The sequence below is a fragment of the Alosa sapidissima genome, chromosome 21, assembly GCF_018492685.1.
Source record: "Alosa sapidissima isolate fAloSap1 chromosome 21, fAloSap1.pri, whole genome shotgun sequence".
NCBI classification, from domain to species: Eukaryota; Metazoa; Chordata; class Actinopteri; order Clupeiformes; family Clupeidae; genus Alosa; species Alosa sapidissima.
The window spans coordinates 9,465,279-9,486,169 of record NC_055977.1 but is presented as its reverse complement, the minus strand read 5'-3'; the positions used below and the strand labels follow the sequence as shown (position 1 = coordinate 9,486,169).

Sequence of the window (20,891 nt, the reverse complement as noted above, 5' to 3'; positions counted from 1 at the left end):
TGTCGGGATAGCCGGACAAAGCCACTGTGGTGAATTTTCGGGTCTCGGGCCCTGAGCTGGCAGAAAGCACTCCAGACTGACTGTGGCAGGTGAGCATGGCTATATTTCCTGATTTGAAATGTTTCCATGTCAGAAGATCGTTTGAAGAGATGTTTGCATTTTACACGACAGTGTAAAGTGACGGGAAGATCAAGACTAAGTGAAGTGAACGTGTATATAAACGTGGAAGTGGCTACAGGTTCCCCACTCGGAAGCCCCCTCCACTCACCGTTCTCAGCGCTGGCCCAGACTCTGAGGGAAATGGCGCGCGTCAACGCGCAGGAGAGGTCTCTAAAAACTCGGCCTAGCAGAGGATGGTTTCGATCCATCGACCTCTGGGTTATGGGCCCAGCACGCTTCCGCTGCGCCACTCTGCTCTGCCTCAGTTCTCATTGCCTGCTCATTTCCATTAGCTCCAGAGCTCTCATTGCAGTTTGACTGGATTGCAAGGCAGATTTGAGAACATGCAGATGAGATGATCAGGACAAGTCAAAGGAGGTGCGTAGTCGGATACGAAAATGGCTGCACGTTCCCCAGTGATAGCCTGCCGGTCGTAGTTTTCATTCCCGTGTCAGGCTGTGGGTTGTGAAAGGCAAAATGTGTGCGGCTCTCCTATCGTGGCACCTAAAGGGTTAGCCTAGCAGAGGATGGTTTCGATCCATCGACCTCTGGGTTATGGGCCCAGCACGCTTCCGCTGCGCCACTCTGCTCCGCCTCACCCCAGATGGGACTCGAACCCACAATCCCTGGCTTAGGAGGCCAGTGCCTTATCCATTAGGCCACTGGGGCTTACCAGCTGCGCTCCATCAGAGCCTTTGCTCCACTGGTATCAAAGGAATGTTTTAAATGTCGGGATAGCCGGACAAAGCCACTGTGTTGAATTTTCGGGTCTCGGGCCCTGAGCCGGCAGAAAGCACTCCAGACTGACTGTGGCAGGTGAGCATGGCTATATTTCCTGATTTGAAATGTTTCCATGTCAGAAGATCGTTTGAAGAGATGTTTGCATTTTACACGACAGTGTAAAGTGACGGGAAGATCAAGACTAAGTGAAGTGAACGTGTATATAAACGTGGAAGTGGCTACAGGTTCCCCACTCGGAAGCCCCCTCCACTCGCCGTTCTCAGCGCTGGCCCAGACTCTGAGGGAAATGGCGCGCGTCAACGCGCAGGAGAGGCTTCTAAAAACTCGGCCTAGCAGAGGATGGTTTCGATCCATCGACCTCTGGGTTATGGGCCCAGCACGCTTCCGCTGCGCCACTCTGCTCTGCCTCAGTTCTCATTGCCTGCTCATTTCCATTAGCTCCAGAGCTCTCATTGCAGTTTGACTGGATTGCAAGGCAGATTTGAGAAAATGCAGATGAGATGATCAGGACAAGTCAAAGGAGGTGCGTAGTCGGATACGGAAATGGCTGCACGTTCCCCAGTGAAAGCCTGCCGGTCGTAGTTTTCATTCCCGTGTCAGGCTGTGGGTTGTGAAAGGCAAAATGTGTGCTGCTCTCCTATCGTGGCACCTAAAGGGTTAGCCTAGCAGAGGATGGTTTCGATCCATCGACCTCTGGGTTATGGGCACAGCACGCTTCCGCTGCGCCACTCTGCTCCGCCTCACCCCAGATGAGACTCGAACCCACAATCCCTGGCTTAGGAGGCCAGTGCCTTATCCATTAGGCCACTGGGGCTTACCAGCTGCGCTCCATCAGAGCCTTTGCTCCACTGGTATCAAAGGAATGTTTTAAATGTCGGGTTAGCCGGACAAAGCCACTGTGTTGAATTTTCGGGTCTCGGGCCCTGAGCTGGCAGAAAGCACTCCAGACTGACTGTGGCAGGTGAGCATGGCTATATTTCCTGATTTGAAATGTTTCCATGTCAGAAGATCGTTTGAAGAGATGTTTGCATTTTACACGACAGTGTAAAGTGACGGGAAGATCAAGACTAAGTGAAGTGAACGTGTATATAAACGTGGAAGTGGCTACAGGTTCCCCACTCGGAAGCCCCCTCCACTCGCCGTTCTCAGCGCTGGCCCAGACTCTGAGGGAAATGGCGCGCGTCAACGCGCAGGAGAGGCCTCTAAAAACTCGGCCTAGCAGAGGATGGTTTCGATCCATCGACCTCTGGGTTATGGGCCCAGCACGCTTCCGCTGCGCCAGTCTGCTCTGCCTCAGTTCTCATTGCCTGCTCATTTCCATTAGCTCCAGTGCTCTCATTGCAGTTTGACTGGATTGCAAGGCAGATTTGAGAAAATGCAGATGAGATGATCAGGACAAGTCAAAGGAGGTGCGTAGTCGGATACGGAAATGGCTGCACGTTCCCCAGTGAAAGCCTGCCGGTCGTAGTTTTCATTCCCGTGTCAGGCTGTGGGTTGTGAAAGGCAACGTGTGTGCGGCTCTCCTATCGTGGCACCTAAAGGGTTAGCCTAGCAGAGGATGGTTTCGATCCATCGACCTCTGGGTTATGGGCCCAGCACGCTTCCGCTGCGCCACTCTGCTCTGCCTCAGTTCTCATTGCCTGCTCATTTCCATTAGCTCCAGAGCTCTCATTGCAGTTTGACTGGATTGCAAGGCAGATTTGAGAACATGCAGATGAGATGATCAGGACAAGTCAAAGGAGGTGCGTAGTCGGATACGAAAATGGCTGCACGTTCCCCAGTGATAGCCTGCCGGTCGTAGTTTTCATTCCCGTGTCAGGCTGTGGGTTGTGAAAGGCAAAATGTGTGCGGCTCTCCTATCGTGGCACCTAAAGGGTTAGCCTAGCAGAGGATGGTTTCGATCCATCGACCTCTGGGTTATGGGCCCAGCACGCTTCCGCTGCGCCACTCTGCTCCGCCTCACCCCAGATGGGACTCGAACCCACAATCCCTGGCTTAGGAGGCCAGTGCCTTATCCATTAGGCCACTGGGGCTTACCAGCTGCGCTCCATCAGAGCCTTTGCTCCACTGGTATCAAAGGAATGTTTTAAATGTCGGGATAGCCGGACAAAGCCACTGTGTTGAATTTTCGGGTCTCGGGCCCTGAGCCGGCAGAAAGCACTCCAGACTGACTGTGGCAGGTGAGCATGGCTATATTTCCTGATTTGAAATGTTTCCATGTCAGAAGATCGTTTGAAGAGATGTTTGCATTTTACACGACAGTGTAAAGTGACGGGAAGATCAAGACTAAGTGAAGTGAACGTGTATATAAACGTGGAAGTGGCTACAGGTTCCCCACTCGGAAGCCCCCTCCACTCGCCGTTCTCAGCGCTGGCCCAGACTCTGAGGGAAATGGCGCGCGTCAACGCGCAGGAGAGGCTTCTAAAAACTCGGCCTAGCAGAGGATGGTTTCGATCCATCGACCTCTGGGTTATGGGCCCAGCACGCTTCCGCTGCGCCACTCTGCTCTGCCTCAGTTCTCATTGCCTGCTCATTTCCATTAGCTCCAGAGCTCTCATTGCAGTTTGACTGGATTGCAAGGCAGATTTGAGAAAATGCAGATGAGATGATCAGGACAAGTCAAAGGAGGTGCGTAGTCGGATACGGAAATGGCTGCACGTTCCCCAGTGAAAGCCTGCCGGTCGTAGTTTTCATTCCCGTGTCAGGCTGTGGGTTGTGAAAGGCAAAATGTGTGCTGCTCTCCTATCGTGGCACCTAAAGGGTTAGCCTAGCAGAGGATGGTTTCGATCCATCGACCTCTGGGTTATGGGCCCAGCACGCTTCCGCTGCGCCACTCTGCTCCGCCTCACCCCAGATGAGACTCGAACCCACAATCCCTGGCTTAGGAGGCCAGTGCCTTATCCATTAGGCCACTGGGGCTTACCAGCTGCGCTCCATCAGAGCCTTTGCTCCACTGGTATCAAAGGAATGTTTTAAATGTCGGGATAGCCGGACAAAGCCACTGTGTTGAATTTTCGGGTCTCGGGCCCTGAGCTGGCAGAAAGCACTCCAGACTGACTGTGGCAGGTGAGCATGGCTATATTTCCTGATTTGAAATGTTTCCATGTCAGAAGATCGTTTGAAGAGATGTTTGCATTTTACACGACAGTGTAAAGTGACGGGAAGATCAAGACTAAGTGAAGTGAACGTGTATATAAACGTGGAAGTGGCTACAGGTTCCCCACTCGGAAGCCCCCTCCACTCGCCGTTCTCAGCGCTGGCCCAGACTCTGAGGGAAATGGCGCGCGTCAACGCGCAGGAGAGGCCTCTAAAAACTCGGCCTAGCAGAGGATGGTTTCGATCCATCGACCTCTGGGTTATGGGCCCAGCACGCTTCCGCTGCGCCACTCTGCTCTGCCTCAGTTCTCATTGCCTGCTCATTTCCATTAGCTCCAGTGCTCTCATTGCAGTTTGACTGGATTGCAAGGCAGATTTGAGAAAATGCAGATGAGATGATCAGGACAAGTCAAAGGAGGTGCGTAGTCGGATACGGAAATGGCTGCACGTTCCCCAGTGAAAGCCTGCCGGTCGTAGTTTTCATTCCCGTGTCAGGCTGTGGGTTGTGAAAGGCAACGTGTGTGCGGCTCTCCTATCGTGGCACCTAAAGGGTTAGCCTAGCAGAGGATGGTTTCGATCCATCGACCTCTGGGTTATGGGCCCAGCACGCTTCCGCTGCGCCACTCTGCTCCGCCTCACCCCAGATGGGACTCGAACCCACAGTCCCTGGCTTAGGAGGCCAGTGCTTTATCCATTAGGCCACTGGGGCTTACCAGCTGCGCTCCATCAGAGCCTTTGCTCCACTGGTATCAAAGGAATGTTTTAAATGTCGGGATAGCCGGACAAAGCCACTGTGTTGAATTTTCGGGTCTCGGGCCCTGAGCTGGCAGAAAGCAGTCCAGACTGACTGTGGCAGGTGAGCATGGCTATATTTCCTGATTTGAAATGTTTCCATGTCAGAAGATCGTTTGAAGAGATGTTTGCATTTTACACGACAGTGTAAAGTGACGGGAAGATCAAGACTAAGTGAAGTGAACGTGTATATAAACGTGGAAGTGGCTACAGGTTCCCCACTCGGAAGCCCCCTCCACTCGCCGTTCTCAGCGCTGGCCCAGACTCTGAGGGAAATGGCGCGCGTCAACGCGCAGGAGAGGCTTCTAAAAACTCGGCCTAGCAGAGGATGGTTTCGATCCATCGACCTCTGGGTTATGGGCCCAGCACGCTTCCGCTGCGCCACTCTGCTCTGCCTCAGTTCTCATTGCCTGCTCATTTCCATTAGCTCCAGAGCTCTCATTGCAGTTTGACTGGATTGCAAGGCAGATTTGAGAAAATGCAGATGAGATGATCAGGACAAGTCAAAGGAGGTGCGTAGTCGGATACGGAAATGGCTGCACGTTCCCCAGTGAAAGCCTGCCGGTCGTAGTTTTCATTCCCGTGTCAGGCTGTGGGTTGTGAAAGGCAAAATGTGTGCTGCTCTCCTATCGTGGCACCTAAAGGGTTAGCCTAGCAGAGGATGGTTTCGATCCATCGACCTCTGGGTTATGGGCCCAGCACGCTTCCGCTGCGCCACTCTGCTCCGCCTCACCCCAGATGAGACTCGAACCCACAATCCCTGGCTTAGGAGGCCAGTGCCTTATCCATTAGGCCACTGGGGCTTACCAGCTGCGCTCCATCAGAGCCTTTGCTCCACTGGTATCAAAGGAATGTTTTAAATGTCGGGATAGCCGGACAAAGCCACTGTGTTGAATTTTCGGGTCTCGGGCCCTGAGCTGGCAGAAAGCACTCCAGACTGACTGTGGCAGGTGAGCATGGCTATATTTCCTGATTTGAAATGTTTCCATGTCAGAAGATCGTTTGAAGAGATGTTTGCATTTTACACGACAGTGTAAAGTGACGGGAAGATCAAGACTAAGTGAAGTGAACGTGTATATAAACGTGGAAGTGGCTACAGGTTCCCCACTCGGAAGCCCCCTCCACTCGCCGTTCTCAGCGCTGGCCCAGACTCTGAGGGAAATGGCGCGCGTCAACGCGCAGGAGAGGCCTCTAAAAACTCGGCCTAGCAGAGGATGGTTTCGATCCATCGACCTCTGGGTTATGGGCCCAGCACGCTTCCGCTGCGCCAGTCTGCTCTGCCTCAGTTCTCATTGCCTGCTCATTTCCATTAGCTCCAGTGCTCTCATTGCAGTTTGACTGGATTGCAAGGCAGATTTGAGAAAATGCAGATGAGATGATCAGGACAAGTCAAAGGAGGTGCGTAGTCGGATACGGAAATGGCTGCACGTTCCCCAGTGAAAGCCTGCCGGTCGTAGTTTTCATTCCCGTGTCAGGCTGTGGGTTGTGAAAGGCAACGTGTGTGCGGCTCTCCTATCGTGGCACCTAAAGGGTTAGCCTAGCAGAGGATGGTTTCGATCCATCGACCTCTGGGTTATGGGCCCAGCACGCTTCCGCTGCGCCACTCTGCTCCGCCTCACCCCAGATGGGACTCGAACCCACAGTCCCTGGCTTAGGAGGCCAGTGCTTTATCCATTAGGCCACTGGGGCTTACCAGCTGCGCTCCATCAGAGCCTTTGCTCCACTGGTATCAAAGGAATGTTTTAAATGTCGGGATAGCCGGACAAAGCCACTGTGTTGAATTTTCGGGTCTCGGGCCCTGAGCTGGCAGAAAGCAGTCCAGACTGACTGTGGCAGGTGAGCATGGCTATATTTCCTGATTTGAAATGTTTCCATGTCAGAAGATCGTTTGAAGAGATGTTTGCATTTTACACGACAGTGTAAAGTGACGGGAAGATCAAGACTAAGTGAAGTGAACGTGTATATAAACGTGGAAGTGGCTACAGGTTCCCCACTCGGAAGCCCCCTCCACTCGCCGTTCTCAGCGCTGGCCCAGACTCTGAGGGAAATGGCGCGCGTCAACGCGCAGGAGAGGCCTCTAAAAACTCGGCCTAGCAGAGGATGGTTTCGATCCATCGACCTCTAGGTTATGGCCCCAGCACGCTTCGGCTGCGCCACTCTGCTCTGCCTCAGTTCTCATTGCCTGCTCATTTCCATTAGCTCCAGTGCTCTCATTGCAGTTTGACTGGATTGCAAGGTAGATTTGAGAAAATGCAGATGAGATGATCTGGACAAGTCAAAGGAGGTGCGTAGTCGGATACGGAAATGGCTGCACGTTCCCCAGTGAAAGCCTGCCGGTCGTAGTTTTCATTCCCGTGTCAGGCTGTGGGTTGTGAAAGGCAAAGTGTGTGCGGCTCTCCTATCGTGGCACCTAAAGGGTTAGCCTAGCAGAGGATGGTTTCGATCCATCGACCTCTGGGTTATGGGCCAAGCACGCTTCCGCTGCGCCACTCTGCTCCGCCTCACCCCAGATGGGACTCGAACCCACAATCCCTGGCTTAGGAGGCCAGTGCCTTATCCATTAGGCCACTGGGGCTTACCAGCTGCGCTCCATCAGAGCCTTTGCTCCACTGGTATCAAAGGAATGTTTTAAATGTCGGGATAGCCGGACAAAGCCACTGTGTTGAATTTTCGGGTCTCGGGCCCTGAGCTGGCAGAAAGCACTCCAGACTGACTGTGGCAGGTGAGCATGGCTATATTTCCTGATTTGAAATGTTTCCATGTCAGAAGATCGTTTGAAGAGATGTTTGCATTTTACACGACAGTGTAAAGTGACGGGAAGATCAAGACTAAGTGAAGTGAACGTGTATATAAACGTGGAAGTGGCTACAGGTTCCCCACTCGGAAGCCCCCTCCACTCGCCGTTCTCAGCGCTGGCCCAGACTCTGAGGGAAATGGCGCGCGTCAACGCGCAGGAGAGGCCTCTAAAAACTCGGCCTAGCAGAGGATGGTTTCGATCCATCGACCTCTGGGTTATGGGCCCAGCACGCTTCCGCTGCGCCACTCTGCTCTGCCTCAGTTCTCATTGCCTGCTCATTTCCATTAGCTCCAGTGCTCTCATTGCAGTTTGACTGGATTGCAAGGCAGATTTGAGAAAATGCAGATGAGATGATCAGGACAAGTCAAAGGAGGTGCGTAGTCGGATACGGAAATGGCTGCACGTTCCCCAGTGAAAGCCTGCCGGTCGTAGTTTTCATTCCCGTGTCAGGCTGTGGGTTGTGAAAGGCAACGTGTGTGCGGCTCTCCTATCGTGGCACCTAAAGGGTTAGCCTAGCAGAGGATGGTTTCGATCCATCGACCTCTGGGTTATGGGCCCAGCACGCTTCCGCTGCGCCACTCTGCTCCGCCTCACCCCAGATGGGACTCGAACCCACAGTCCCTGGCTTAGGAGGCCAGTGCTTTATCCATTAGGCCACTGGGGCTTACCAGCTGCGCTCCATCAGAGCCTTTGCTCCACTGGTATCAAAGGAATGTTTTAAATGTCGGGATAGCCGGACAAAGCCACTGTGTTGAATTTTCGGGTCTCGGGCCCTGAGCTGGCAGAAAGCAGTCCAGACTGACTGTGGCAGGTGAGCATGGCTATATTTCCTGATTTGAAATGTTTCCATGTCAGAAGATCGTTTGAAGAGATGTTTGCATTTTACACGACAGTGTAAAGTGACGGGAAGATCAAGACTAAGTGAAGTGAACGTGTATATAAACGTGGAAGTGGCTACAGGTTCCCCACTCGGAAGCCCCCTCCACTCGCCGTTCTCAGCGCTGGCCCAGACTCTGAGGGAAATGGCGCGCGTCAACGCGCAGGAGAGGCCTCTAAAAACTCGGCCTAGCAGAGGATGGTTTCGATCCATCGACCTCTGGGTTATGGGCCCAGCACGCTTCCGCTGCGCCACTCTGCTCTGCCTCAGTTCTCATTGCCTGCTCATTTCCATTAGCTCCAGTGCTCTCATTGCAGTTTGACTGGATTGCAAGGCAGATTTGAGAAAATGCAGATGAGATGATCAGGACAAGTCAAAGGAGGTGCGTAGTCGGATACGGAAATGGCTGCACGTTCCCCAGTGAAAGCCTGCCGGTCGTAGTTTTCATTCCCGTGTCAGGCTGTGGGTTGTGAAAGGCAACGTGTGTGCGGCTCTCCTATCGTGGCACCTAAAGGGTTAGCCTAGCAGAGGATGGTTTCGATCCATCGACCTCTGGGTTATGGGCCCAGCACGCTTCCGCTGCGCCACTCTGCTCCGCCTCACCCCAGATGGGACTCGAACCCACAGTCCCTGGCTTAGGAGGCCAGTGCTTTATCCATTAGGCCACTGGGGCTTACCAGCTGCGCTCCATCAGAGCCTTTGCTCCACTGGTATCAAAGGAATGTTTTAAATGTCGGGATAGCCGGACAAAGCCACTGTGTTGAATTTTCGGGTCTCGGGCCCTGAGCCGGCAGAAAGCACTCCAGACTGACTGTGGCAGGTGAGCATGGCTATATTTCCTGATTTGAAATGTTTCCATGTCAGAAGATCGTTTGAAGAGATGTTTGCATATTACACGACAGTGTAAAGTGACGGGAAGATCAAGACTAAGTGAAGTGAACGTGTATATAAACGTGGAAGTGGCTACAGGTTCCCCACTCGGAAGCCCCCTCCACTCGCCGTTCTCAGCGCTGGCCCAGACTCTGAGGGAAATGGCGCGCGTCAACGCGCAGGAGAGGCCTCTAAAAACTCGGCCTAGCAGAGGATGGTTTCGATCCATCGACCTCTGGGTTATGGGCCCAGCACGCTTCCGCTGCGCCACTCTGCTCTGCCTCAGTTCTCATTGCCTGCTCATTTCCATTAGCTCCAGTGCTCTCATTGCAGTTTGACTGGATTGCAAGGCAGATTTGAGAAAATGCAGATGAGATGATCAGGACAAGTCAAAGGAGGTGCGTAGTCGGATACGGAAATGGCTGCACGTTCCCCAGTGAAAGCCTGCCGGTCGTAGTTTTCATTCCCGTGTCAGGCTGTGGGTTGTGAAAGGCAACGTGGGTGCGGCTCTCCTATCGTGGCACCTAAAGGGTTAGCCTAGCAGAGGATGGTTTCGATCCATCGACCTCTGGGTTATGGGCCCAGCACGCTTCCGCTGCGCCACTCTGCTCCGCCTCACCCCAGATGGGACTCGAACCCACAGTCCCTGGCTTAGGAGGCCAGTGCTTTATCCATTAGGCCACTGGGGCTTACCAGCTGCGCTCCATCAGAGCCTTTGCTCCACTGGTATCAAAGGAATGTTTTAAATGTCGGGATAGCCGGACAAAGCCACTGTGTTGAATTTTCGGTTCTCGGGCCCTGAGCCGGCAGAAAGCACTCCAGACTGACTGTGGCAGGTGAGCATGGCTATATTTCCTGATTTGAAATGTTTCCATGTCAGAAGATCGTTTGAAGAGATGTTTGCATTTTACACGACAGTGTAAAGTGACGGGAAGATCAAGACTAAGTGAAGTGAACGTGTATATAAACGTGGAAGTGGCTACAGGTTCCCCACTCGGAAGCCCCCTCCACTCGCCGTTCTCAGCGCTGGCCCAGACTCTGAGGGAAATGGCGCGCGTCAACGCGCAGGAGAGGTCTCTAAAAACTCGGCCTAGCAGAGGATGGTTTCGATCCATCGACCTCTGGGTTATGGGCCCAGCACGCTTCCGCTGCGCCACTCTGCTCTGCCTCAGTTCTCATTGCCTGCTCATTTCCATTAGCTCCAGTGCTCTCATTGCAGTTTGACTGGATTGCAAGGCAGATTTGAGAAAATGCAGATGAGATGATCAGGACAAGTCAAAGGAGGTGCGTAGTCGGATACGGAAATGGCTGCACGTTCCCCAGTGAAAGCCTGCCGGTCGTAGTTTTCATTCCCGTGTCAGGCTGTGGGTTGTGAAAGGCAACGTGGGTGCGGCTCTCCTATCGTGGCACCTAAAGGGTTAGCCTAGCAGAGGATGGTTTCGATCCATCGACCTCTGGGTTATGGGCCCAGCACGCTTCCGCTGCGCCACTCTGCTCCGCCTCACCCCAGATGGGACTCGAACCCACAGTCGCTGGCTTAGGAGGCCAGTGCTTTATCCATTAGGCCACTGGGGCTTACCAGCTGCGCTCCATCAGAGCCTTTGCTCCACTGGTATCAAAGGAATGTTTTAAATGTCGGGATAGCCGGACAAAGCCACTGTGTTGAATTTTCGGTTCTCGGGCCCTGAGCTGGCAGAAAGCACTCCAGACTGACTGTGGCAGGTGAGCATGGCTATATTTCCTGATTTGAAATGTTTCCATGTCAGAAGATCGTTTGAAGAGATGTTTGCATTTTACACGACAGTGTAAAGTGACGGGAAGATCAAGACTAAGTGAAGTGAACGTGTATATAAACGTGGAAGTGGCTACAGGTTCCCCACTCGGAAGCCCCCTCCACTCGCCGTTCTCAGCGCTGGCCCAGACTCTGAGGGAAATGGCGCGCGTCAACGCGCAGGAGAGGCCTCTAAAAACTCGGCCTAGCAGAGGATGGTTTCGATCCATCGACCTCTGGGTTATGGGCCCAGCACGCTTCCGCTGCGCCACTCTGCTCTGCCTCAGTTCTCATTGCCTGCTCATTTCCATTAGCTCCAGTGCTCTCATTGCAGTTTGACTGGATTGCAAGGCAGATTTGAGAAAATGCAGATGAGATGATCAGGACAAGTCAAAGGAGGTGCGTAGTCGGATACGGAAATGGCTGCACGTTCCCCAGTGAAAGCCTGCCGGTCGTAGTTTTCATTCCCGTGTCAGGCTGTGGGTTGTGAAAGGCAACGTGTGTGCGGCTCTCCTATCGTGGCACCTAAAGGGTTAGCCTAGCAGAGGATGGTTTCGATCCATCGACCTCTGGGTTATGGGCCCAGCACGCTTCCGCTGCGCCACTCTGCTCCGCCTCACCCCAGATGGGACTCGAACCCACAGTCCCTGGCTTAGGAGGCCAGTGCTTTATCCATTAGGCCACTGGGGCTTACCAGCTGCGCTCCATCAGAGCCTTTGCTCCACTGGTATCAAAGGAATGTTTAAAATGTCGGGATAGCCGGACAAAGCCACTGTGTTGAATTTTCGGTTCTCGGGCCCTGAGCTGGCAGAAAGCACTCCAGACTGACTGTGGCAGGTGAGCATGGCTATATTTCCTGATTTGAAATGTTTCCATGTCAGAAGATCGTTTGAAGAGATGTTTGCATTTTACACGACAGTGTAAAGTGACGGGAAGATCAAGACTAAGTGAAGTGAACGTGTATATAAACGTGGAAGTGGCTACAGGTTCCCCAGTCGGAAGCCCCCTCCGCTCGCCGTTCTCAGCGCTGGCCCAGACTCTGAGGGAAATGGCGCGCGTCAACGCGCAGGAGAGGCCTCTAAAAACTCGGCCTAGCAGAGGATGGTTTCGATCCATCGACCTCTGGGTTATGGGCCCAGCACGCTTCCGCTGCGCCAGTCTGCTCTGCCTCAGTTCTCATTGCCTGCTCATTTCCATTAGCTCCAGTGCTCTCATTGCAGTTTGACTGGATTGCAAGGCAGATTTGAGAAAATGCAGATGAGATGATCAGGACAAGTCAAAGGAGGTGCGTAGTCGGATACGGAAATGGCTGCACGTTCCCCAGTGAAAGCCTGCCGGTCGTAGTTTTCATTCCCGTGTCAGGCTGTGGGTTGTGAAAGGCAAAATGTGTGCGGCTCTCCTATCGTGGCACCTAAAGGGTTAGCCTAGCAGAGAATGGTTTCGATCCATCGACCTCTGGGTTATGGCCCCAGCACGCTTCGGCTGCGCCACTCTGCTCTGCCTCAGTTCTCATTGCCTGCTCATTTCCATTAGCTCCAGTGCTCTCATTGCAGTTTGACTGGATTGCAAGGTAGATTTGAGAAAATGCAGATGAGATGATCTGGACAAGTCAAAGGAGGTGCGTAGTCGGATACGGAAATGGCTGCACGTTCCCCAGTGAAAGCCTGCCGGTCGTAGTTTTCATTCCCGTGTCAGGCTGTGGGTTGTGAAAGGCAAAGTGTGTGCGGCTCTCCTATCGTGGCACCTAAAGGGTTAGCCTAGCAGAGGATGGTTTCGATCCATCGACCTCTGGGTTATGGGCCAAGCACGCTTCCGCTGCGCCACTCTGCTCCGCCTCACCCCAGATGGGACTCGAACCCACAATCCCTGGCTTAGGAGGCCAGTGCCTTATCCATTAGGCCACTGGGGCTTACCAGCTGCGCTCCATCAGAGCCTTTGCTCCACTGGTATCAAAGGAATGTTTTAAATGTCGGGATAGCCGGACAAAGCCACTGTGTTGAATTTTCGGGTCTCGGGCCCTGAGCTGGCAGAAAGCACTCCAGACTGACTGTGGCAGGTGAGCATGGCTATATTTCCTGATTTGAAATGTTTCCATGTCAGAAGATCGTTTGAAGAGATGTTTGCATTTTACACGACAGTGTAAAGTGACGGGAAGATCAAGACTAAGTGAAGTGAACGTGTATATAAACGTGGAAGTGGCTACAGGTTCCCCACTCGGAAGCCCCCTCCACTCGCCGTTCTCAGCGCTGGCCCAGACTCTGAGGGAAATGGCGCGCGTCAACGCGCAGGAGAGGCCTCTAAAAACTCGGCCTAGCAGAGGATGGTTTCGATCCATCGACCTCTGGGTTATGGGCCCAGCACGCTTCCGCTGCGCCACTCTGCTCTGCCTCAGTTCTCATTGCCTGCTCATTTCCATTAGCTCCAGTGCTCTCATTGCAGTTTGACTGGATTGCAAGGCAGATTTGAGAAAATGCAGATGAGATGATCAGGACAAGTCAAAGGAGGTGCGTAGTCGGATACGGAAATGGCTGCACGTTCCCCAGTGAAAGCCTGCCGGTCGTAGTTTTCATTCCCGTGTCAGGCTGTGGGTTGTGAAAGGCAACGTGTGTGCGGCTCTCCTATCGTGGCACCTAAAGGGTTAGCCTAGCAGAGGATGGTTTCGATCCATCGACCTCTGGGTTATGGGCCCAGCACGCTTCCGCTGCGCCACTCTGCTCCGCCTCACCCCAGATGGGACTCGAACCCACAGTCCCTGGCTTAGGAGGCCAGTGCTTTATCCATTAGGCCACTGGGGCTTACCAGCTGCGCTCCATCAGAGCCTTTGCTCCACTGGTATCAAAGGAATGTTTTAAATGTCGGGATAGCCGGACAAAGCCACTGTGTTGAATTTTCGGGTCTCGGGCCCTGAGCTGGCAGAAAGCAGTCCAGACTGACTGTGGCAGGTGAGCATGGCTATATTTCCTGATTTGAAATGTTTCCATGTCAGAAGATCGTTTGAAGAGATGTTTGCATTTTACACGACAGTGTAAAGTGACGGGAAGATCAAGACTAAGTGAAGTGAACGTGTATATAAACGTGGAAGTGGCTACAGGTTCCCCACTCGGAAGCCCCCTCCACTCGCCGTTCTCAGCGCTGGCCCAGACTCTGAGGGAAATGGCGCGCGTCAACGCGCAGGAGAGGCCTCTAAAAACTCGGCCTAGCAGAGGATGGTTTCGATCCATCGACCTCTGGGTTATGGGCCCAGCACGCTTCCGCTGCGCCACTCTGCTCTGCCTCAGTTCTCATTGCCTGCTCATTTCCATTAGCTCCAGTGCTCTCATTGCAGTTTGACTGGATTGCAAGGCAGATTTGAGAAAATGCAGATGAGATGATCAGGACAAGTCAAAGGAGGTGCGTAGTCGGATACGGAAATGGCTGCACGTTCCCCAGTGAAAGCCTGCCGGTCGTAGTTTTCATTCCCGTGTCAGGCTGTGGGTTGTGAAAGGCAACGTGGGTGCGGCTCTCCTATCGTGGCACCTAAAGGGTTAGCCTAGCAGAGGATGGTTTCGATCCATCGACCTCTGGGTTATGGGCCCAGCACGCTTCCGCTGCGCCACTCTGCTCCGCCTCACCCCAGATGGGACTCGAACCCACAGTCCCTGGCTTAGGAGGCCAGTGCTTTATCCATTAGGCCACTGGGGCTTACCAGCTGCGCTCCATCAGAGCCTTTGCTCCACTGGTATCAAAGGAATGTTTTAAATGTCGGGATAGCCGGACAAAGCCACTGTGTTGAATTTTCGGTTCTCGGGCCCTGAGCCGGCAGAAAGCACTCCAGACTGACTGTGGCAGGTGAGCATGGCTATATTTCCTGATTTGAAATGTTTCCATGTCAGAAGATCGTTTGAAGAGATGTTTGCATTTTACACGACAGTGTAAAGTGACGGGAAGATCAAGACTAAGTGAAGTGAACGTGTATATAAACGTGGAAGTGGCTACAGGTTCCCCACTCGGAAGCCCCCTCCACTCGCCGTTCTCAGCGCTGGCCCAGACTCTGAGGGAAATGGCGCGCGTCAACGCGCAGGAGAGGCCTCTAAAAACTCGGCCTAGCAGAGGATGGTTTCGATCCATCGACCTCTGGGTTATGGGCCCAGCACGCTTCCGCTGCGCCACTCTGCTCTGCCTCAGTTCTCATTGCCTGCTCATTTCCATTAGCTCCAGTGCTCTCATTGCAGTTTGACTGGATTGCAAGGCAGATTTGAGAAAATGCAGATGAGATGATCAGGACAAGTCAAAGGAGGTGCGTAGTCGGATACGGAAATGGCTGCACGTTCCCCAGTGAAAGCCTGCCGGTCGTAGTTTTCATTCCCGTGTCAGGCTGTGGGTTGTGAAAGGCAACGTGGGTGCGGCTCTCCTATCGTGGCACCTAAAGGGTTAGCCTAGCAGAGGATGGTTTCGATCCATCGACCTCTGGGTTATGGGCCCAGCACGCTTCCGCTGCGCCACTCTGCTCCGCCTCACCCCAGATGGGACTCGAACCCACAGTCGCTGGCTTAGGAGGCCAGTGCTTTATCCATTAGGCCACTGGGGCTTACCAGCTGCGCTCCATCAGAGCCTTTGCTCCACTGGTATCAAAGGAATGTTTTAAATGTCGGGATAGCCGGACAAAGCCACTGTGTTGAATTTTCGGTTCTCGGGCCCTGAGCTGGCAGAAAGCACTCCAGACTGACTGTGGCAGGTGAGCATGGCTATATTTCCTGATTTGAAATGTTTCCATGTCAGAAGATCGTTTGAAGAGATGTTTGCATTTTACACGACAGTGTAAAGTGACGGGAAGATCAAGACTAAGTGAAGTGAACGTGTATATAAACGTGGAAGTGGCTACAGGTTCCCCACTCGGAAGCCCCCTCCACTCGCCGTTCTCAGCGCTGGCCCAGACTCTGAGGGAAATGGCGCGCGTCAACGCGCAGGAGAGGCCTCTAAAAACTCGGCCTAGCAGAGGATGGTTTCGATCCATCGACCTCTGGGTTATGGGCCCAGCACGCTTCCGCTGCGCCACTCTGCTCTGCCTCAGTTCTCATTGCCTGCTCATTTCCATTAGCTCCAGTGCTCTCATTGCAGTTTGACTGGATTGCAAGGCAGATTTGAGAAAATGCAGATGAGATGATCAGGACAAGTCAAAGGAGGTGCGTAGTCGGATACGGAAATGGCTGCACGTTCCCCAGTGAAAGCCTGCCGGTCGTAGTTTTCATTCCCGTGTCAGGCTGTGGGTTGTGAAAGGCAACGTGTGTGCGGCTCTCCTATCGTGGCACCTAAAGGGTTAGCCTAGCAGAGGATGGTTTCGATCCATCGACCTCTGGGTTATGGGCCCAGCACGCTTCCGCTGCGCCACTCTGCTCCGCCTCACCCCAGATGGGACTCGAACCCACAGTCCCTGGCTTAGGAGGCCAGTGCTTTATCCATTAGGCCACTGGGGCTTACCAGCTGCGCTCCATCAGAGCCTTTGCTCCACTGGTATCAAAGGAATGTTTAAAATGTCGGGATAGCCGGACAAAGCCACTGTGTTGAATTTTCGGTTCTCGGGCCCTGAGCTGGCAGAAAGCACTCCAGACTGACTGTGGCAGGTGAGCATGGCTATATTTCCTGATTTGAAATGTTTCCATGTCAGAAGATCGTTTGAAGAGATGTTTGCATTTTACACGACAGTGTAAAGTGACGGGAAGATCAAGACTAAGTGAAGTGAACGTGTATATAAACGTGGAAGTGGCTACAGGTTCCCCACTCGGAAGCCCCCTCCACTCGCCGTTCTCAGCGCTGGCCCAGACTCTGAGGGAAATGGCGCGCGTCAACGCGCAGGAGAGGCCTCTAAAAACTCGGCCTAGCAGAGGATGGTTTCGATCCATCGACCTCTGGGTTATGGGCCCAGCACGCTTCCGCTGCGCCACTCTGCTCTGCCTCAGTTCTCATTGCCTGCTCATTTCCATTAGCTCCAGTGCTCTCATTGCAGTTTGACTGGATTGCAAGGCAGATTTGAGAAAATGCAGATGAGATGATCAGGACAAGTCAAAGGAGGTGCGTAGTCGGATACGGAAATGGCTGCACGTTTCCCAGTGAAAGCCTGCCGGTCGTAGTTTTCATTCCCGTGTCAGGCTGTGGGTTGTGAAAGGCAACGTGTGTGCGGCTCTCCTATCGTGGCACCTAAAGGGTTAGCCTAGCAGAGGATGGTTTCGATCCATCGACCTCTGGGTTATGGGCCCAGCACGCTTCCGCTGCGCCACTCTGCTCCGCCTCACCCCAGATGGGACTCGAACCCACAGTCCCTGGCTTAGGAGGCCAGTGCTTTATCCATTAGGCCACTGGGGCTTACCAGCTGCGCTCCATCAGAGCCTTTGCTCCACTGGTATCAAAGGAATGTTTAAAATGTCGGGATAGCCGGACAAAGCCACTGTGTTGAATTTTCGGTTCTCGGGCCCTGAGCTGGCAGAAAGCACTCCAGACTGACTGTGGCAGGTGAGCATGGCTATATTTCCTGATTTGAAATGTTTCCATGTCAGAAGATCGTTTGAAGAGATGTTTGCATTTTACACGACAGTGTAAAGTGACGGGAAGATCAAGACTAAGTGAAGTGAACGTGTATATAAACGTGGAAGTGGCTACAGGTTCCCCACTCGGAAGCCCCCTCCACTCGCCGTTCTCAGCGCTGGCCCAGACTCTGAGGGAAATGGCGCGCGTCAACGCGCAGGAGAGGCCTCTAAAAACTCGGCCTAGCAGAGGATGGTTTCGATCCATCGACCTCTGGGTTATGGGCCCAGCACGCTTCTGCTGCGCCACTCTGCTCTGCCTCAGTTCTCATTGCCTGCTCATTTCCATTAGCTCCAGTGCTCTCATTGCAGTTTGACTGGATTGCAAGGCAGATTTGAGAAAATGCAGATGAGATGATCAGGACAAGTCAAAGGAGGTGCGTAGTCGGATACGGAAATGGCTGCACGTTCCCCAGTGAAAGCCTGCCGGTCGTAGTTTTCATTCCCGTGTCAGGCTGTGGGTTGTGAAAGGCAACGTGTGTGCGGCTCTCCTATCGTGGCACCTAAAGGGTTAGCCTAGCAGAGGATGGTTTCGATCCATCGACCTCTGGGTTATGGGCCCAGCACGCTTCCGCTGCGCCACTCTGCTCTGCCTCAGTTCTCATTGCCTGCTCATTTCCATTAGCTCCAGTGCTCTCATTGCAGTTTGACTGGATTGCAAGGCAGATTTGAGAAAATGCAGATGAGATGATCAGGACAAGTCAAAGGAGGTGCGTAGTCGGATACGGAAATGGCTGCACGTTCCCCAGTGAAAGCCTGCCGGTCGTAGTTTTCATTCCCGTGTCAGGCTGTGGGTTGTGAAAGGCAACGTGGGTGCGGCTCTCCTATCGTGGCACCTAAAGGGTTAGCCTAGCAGAGGATGGTTTCGATCCATCGACCTCTGGGTTATGGGCCCAGCACGCTTCCGCTGCGCCACTCTGCTCCGCCTCACCCCAGATGGGACTCGAACCCACAGTCCCTGGCTTAGGAGGCCAGTGCTTTATCCATTAGGCCACTGGGGCTTACCAGCTGCGCTCCATCAGAGCCTTTGCTCCACTGGTATCAAAGGAATGTTTTAAATGTCGGGATAGCCGGACAAAGCCACTGTGTTGAATTTTCGGTTCTCGGGCCCTGAGCTGGCAGAAAGCACTCCAGACTGACTGTGGCAGGTGAGCATGGCTATATTTCCTGATTTGAAATGTTTCCATGTCAGAAGATCGTTTGAAGAGATGTTTGCATTTTACACGACAGTGTAAAGTGACGGGAAGATCAAGACTAAGTGAAGTGAACGTGTATATAAACGTGGAAGTGGCTACAGGTTCCCCACTCGGAAGCCCCCTCCACTCGCCGTTCTCAGCGCTGGCCCAGACTCTGAGGGAAATGGCGCGCGTCAACGCGCAGGAGAGGCCTCTAAAAACTCGGCCTAGCAGAGGATGGTTTCGATCCATCGACCTCTGGGTTATGGGCCCAGCACGCTTCCGCTGCGCCACTCTGCTCTGCCTCAGTTCTCATTGCCTGCTCATTTCCATTAGCTCCAGTGCTCTCATTGCAGTTTGACTGGATTGCAAGGCAGATTTGAGAAAATGCAGATGAGATGATCAGGACAAGTCAAAGGAGGTGCGTAGTCGGATACGGAAATGGCTGCACGTTCCCCAGTGAAAGCCTGCCGGTCGTAGTTTTCATTCCCGTGTCAGGCTGTGGGTTGTGAAAGGCAACGTGTGTGCGGCTCTCCTATCGTGGCACCTAAAGGGTTAGCCTAGCAGAGGATGGTTTCGATCCATCGACCTCTGGGTTATGGGCCCAGCACGCTTCCGCTGCGCCACTCTGCTCTGCCTCAGTTCTCATTGCCTGCTCATTTCCATTAGCTCCAGTGCTCTCATTGCAGTTTGACTGGATTGCAAGGCAGATTTGAGAAAATGCAGATGAGATGATCAGGACAAGTCAAAGGAGGTGCGTAGTCGGATACGGAAATGGCTGCACGTTCCCCAGTGAAAGCCTGCCGGTCGTAGTTTTCATTCCCGTGTCAGGCTGTGGGTTGTGAAAGGCAACGTGTGTGCGGCTCTCCTATCGTGGCACCTAAAGGGTTAGCCTAGCAGAGGATGGTTTCGATCCATCGACCTCTGGGTTATGGGCCCAGCACGCTTCCGCTGCGCCACTCTGCTCCGCCTCACCCCAGATGGGACTCGAACCCACAGTCCCTGGCTTAGGAGGCCAGTGCTTTATCCATTAGGCCACTGGGGCTTACCAGCTGCGCTCCATCAGAGCCTTTGCTCCACTGGTATCAAAGGAATGTTTTAAATGTCGGGATAGCCGGACAAAGCCACTGTGTTGAATTTTCGGTTCTCGGGCCCTGAGCTGGCAGAAAGCACTCCAGACTGACTGTGGCAGGTGAGCATGGCTATATTTCCTGATTTGAAATGTTTCCATGTCAGAAGATCGTTTGAAGAGATGTTTGCATTTTACACGACAGTGTAAAGTGACGGGAAGATCAAGACTAAGTGAAGTGAACGTGTATATAAACGTGGAAGTGGCTACAGGTTCCCCACTCGGAAGCCCCCTCCACTCGCCGTTCTCAGCGCTGGCCCAGACTCTGAGAGAAATGGCGCGCGTCAACGCGCAGGAGAGGCCTCTAAAAACTCGGCCTAGCAGAGGATGGTTTCGATCCATCGACCTCTGGGTTATGGGCCCAGCACGCTTCCGCTGCGCCACTCTGCTCTGCCTCAGTTCTCATTGCCTGCTCATTTCCATTAGCTCCAGTGCTCTCATTGCAGTTTGACTGGATTGCAAGGCAGATTTGAGAAAATGCAGATGAGATGATCAGGACAAGTCAAAGGAGGTGCGTAGTCGGATACGGAAATGGCTGCACGTTCCCCAGTGAAAGCCTGCCGGTCGAAGTTTTCATTCCAGTGTCAGGCTGTGGGTTGTGAAAGGCAAAATGTGCGCAGCTCTCCTATCGTGGCACCTAAAGGGTTAGCCTAGCAGAGGATGGTTTCGATCCATCGACCTCTGGGTTATGGGCCCAGCACGCTTCCGCTGCGCCTCACCCCAGATGGGACTCGAACCCACAATCCCTGGCTTAGGAGGCCAGTGCCTTATCCATTAGGCCACTGGGGCTTACCAGCTGCGCTCCATCAGAGCCTTTGCTCCACTGGTATCAAAGGAATGTTTTAAATGTCGGGATAGCCGGACAAAGCCACTGTGTTGAATTTTCGGGTCTCGGGCCCTGAGCCGGCAGAAAGCACTCCAGACTGA

The 20,891-nt window shown here is 53.3% G+C and overlaps 19 non-coding genes across 19 annotated transcripts; all 19 read right to left on the bottom strand.

The window, feature by feature from the left end:
- Positions 1-755: 755 nt before the first annotated feature.
- trnar-ccu lies at positions 756-828 on the bottom strand. The gene has a single exon. It is a non-coding gene; the product is annotated as a tRNA-Arg (tRNA).
- A 2,032-nt stretch (positions 829-2,860) lies between these two features.
- Positions 2,861-2,933, bottom strand: trnar-ccu. The gene has a single exon. It is a non-coding gene; the product is annotated as a tRNA-Arg (tRNA).
- Positions 2,934-4,632: 1,699 nt separating this feature from the next.
- Positions 4,633-4,705, bottom strand: trnar-ccu. Its single transcript has one exon. It is a non-coding gene; the product is annotated as a tRNA-Arg (tRNA).
- Positions 4,706-6,404: 1,699 nt separating this feature from the next.
- On the bottom strand, positions 6,405-6,477 carry trnar-ccu. The gene has a single exon. It is a non-coding gene; the product is annotated as a tRNA-Arg (tRNA).
- Positions 6,478-7,290: 813 nt separating this feature from the next.
- Positions 7,291-7,363, bottom strand: trnar-ccu. The gene has a single exon. It is a non-coding gene; the product is annotated as a tRNA-Arg (tRNA).
- Positions 7,364-8,176: 813 nt separating this feature from the next.
- Positions 8,177-8,249, bottom strand: trnar-ccu. The gene has a single exon. It is a non-coding gene; the product is annotated as a tRNA-Arg (tRNA).
- Positions 8,250-9,062: 813 nt separating this feature from the next.
- On the bottom strand, positions 9,063-9,135 carry trnar-ccu. The gene has a single exon. It is a non-coding gene; the product is annotated as a tRNA-Arg (tRNA).
- An 813-nt stretch (positions 9,136-9,948) lies between these two features.
- trnar-ccu lies at positions 9,949-10,021 on the bottom strand. The gene has a single exon. It is a non-coding gene; the product is annotated as a tRNA-Arg (tRNA).
- Positions 10,022-10,834: 813 nt separating this feature from the next.
- On the bottom strand, positions 10,835-10,907 carry trnar-ccu. The gene has a single exon. It is a non-coding gene; the product is annotated as a tRNA-Arg (tRNA).
- Positions 10,908-11,720: 813 nt separating this feature from the next.
- Positions 11,721-11,793, bottom strand: trnar-ccu. Its single transcript has one exon. It is a non-coding gene; the product is annotated as a tRNA-Arg (tRNA).
- Positions 11,794-12,939: 1,146 nt separating this feature from the next.
- trnar-ccu lies at positions 12,940-13,012 on the bottom strand. Its single transcript has one exon. It is a non-coding gene; the product is annotated as a tRNA-Arg (tRNA).
- An 813-nt stretch (positions 13,013-13,825) lies between these two features.
- On the bottom strand, positions 13,826-13,898 carry trnar-ccu. The gene has a single exon. It is a non-coding gene; the product is annotated as a tRNA-Arg (tRNA).
- Positions 13,899-14,711: 813 nt separating this feature from the next.
- On the bottom strand, positions 14,712-14,784 carry trnar-ccu. The gene has a single exon. It is a non-coding gene; the product is annotated as a tRNA-Arg (tRNA).
- Positions 14,785-15,597: 813 nt separating this feature from the next.
- trnar-ccu lies at positions 15,598-15,670 on the bottom strand. The gene has a single exon. It is a non-coding gene; the product is annotated as a tRNA-Arg (tRNA).
- An 813-nt stretch (positions 15,671-16,483) lies between these two features.
- Positions 16,484-16,556, bottom strand: trnar-ccu. Its single transcript has one exon. It is a non-coding gene; the product is annotated as a tRNA-Arg (tRNA).
- Positions 16,557-17,369: 813 nt separating this feature from the next.
- Positions 17,370-17,442, bottom strand: trnar-ccu. Its single transcript has one exon. It is a non-coding gene; the product is annotated as a tRNA-Arg (tRNA).
- Positions 17,443-18,588: 1,146 nt separating this feature from the next.
- trnar-ccu lies at positions 18,589-18,661 on the bottom strand. The gene has a single exon. It is a non-coding gene; the product is annotated as a tRNA-Arg (tRNA).
- A 1,146-nt stretch (positions 18,662-19,807) lies between these two features.
- On the bottom strand, positions 19,808-19,880 carry trnar-ccu. Its single transcript has one exon. It is a non-coding gene; the product is annotated as a tRNA-Arg (tRNA).
- An 800-nt stretch (positions 19,881-20,680) lies between these two features.
- On the bottom strand, positions 20,681-20,753 carry trnar-ccu. The gene has a single exon. It is a non-coding gene; the product is annotated as a tRNA-Arg (tRNA).
- Positions 20,754-20,891: the final 138 nt, after the last annotated feature.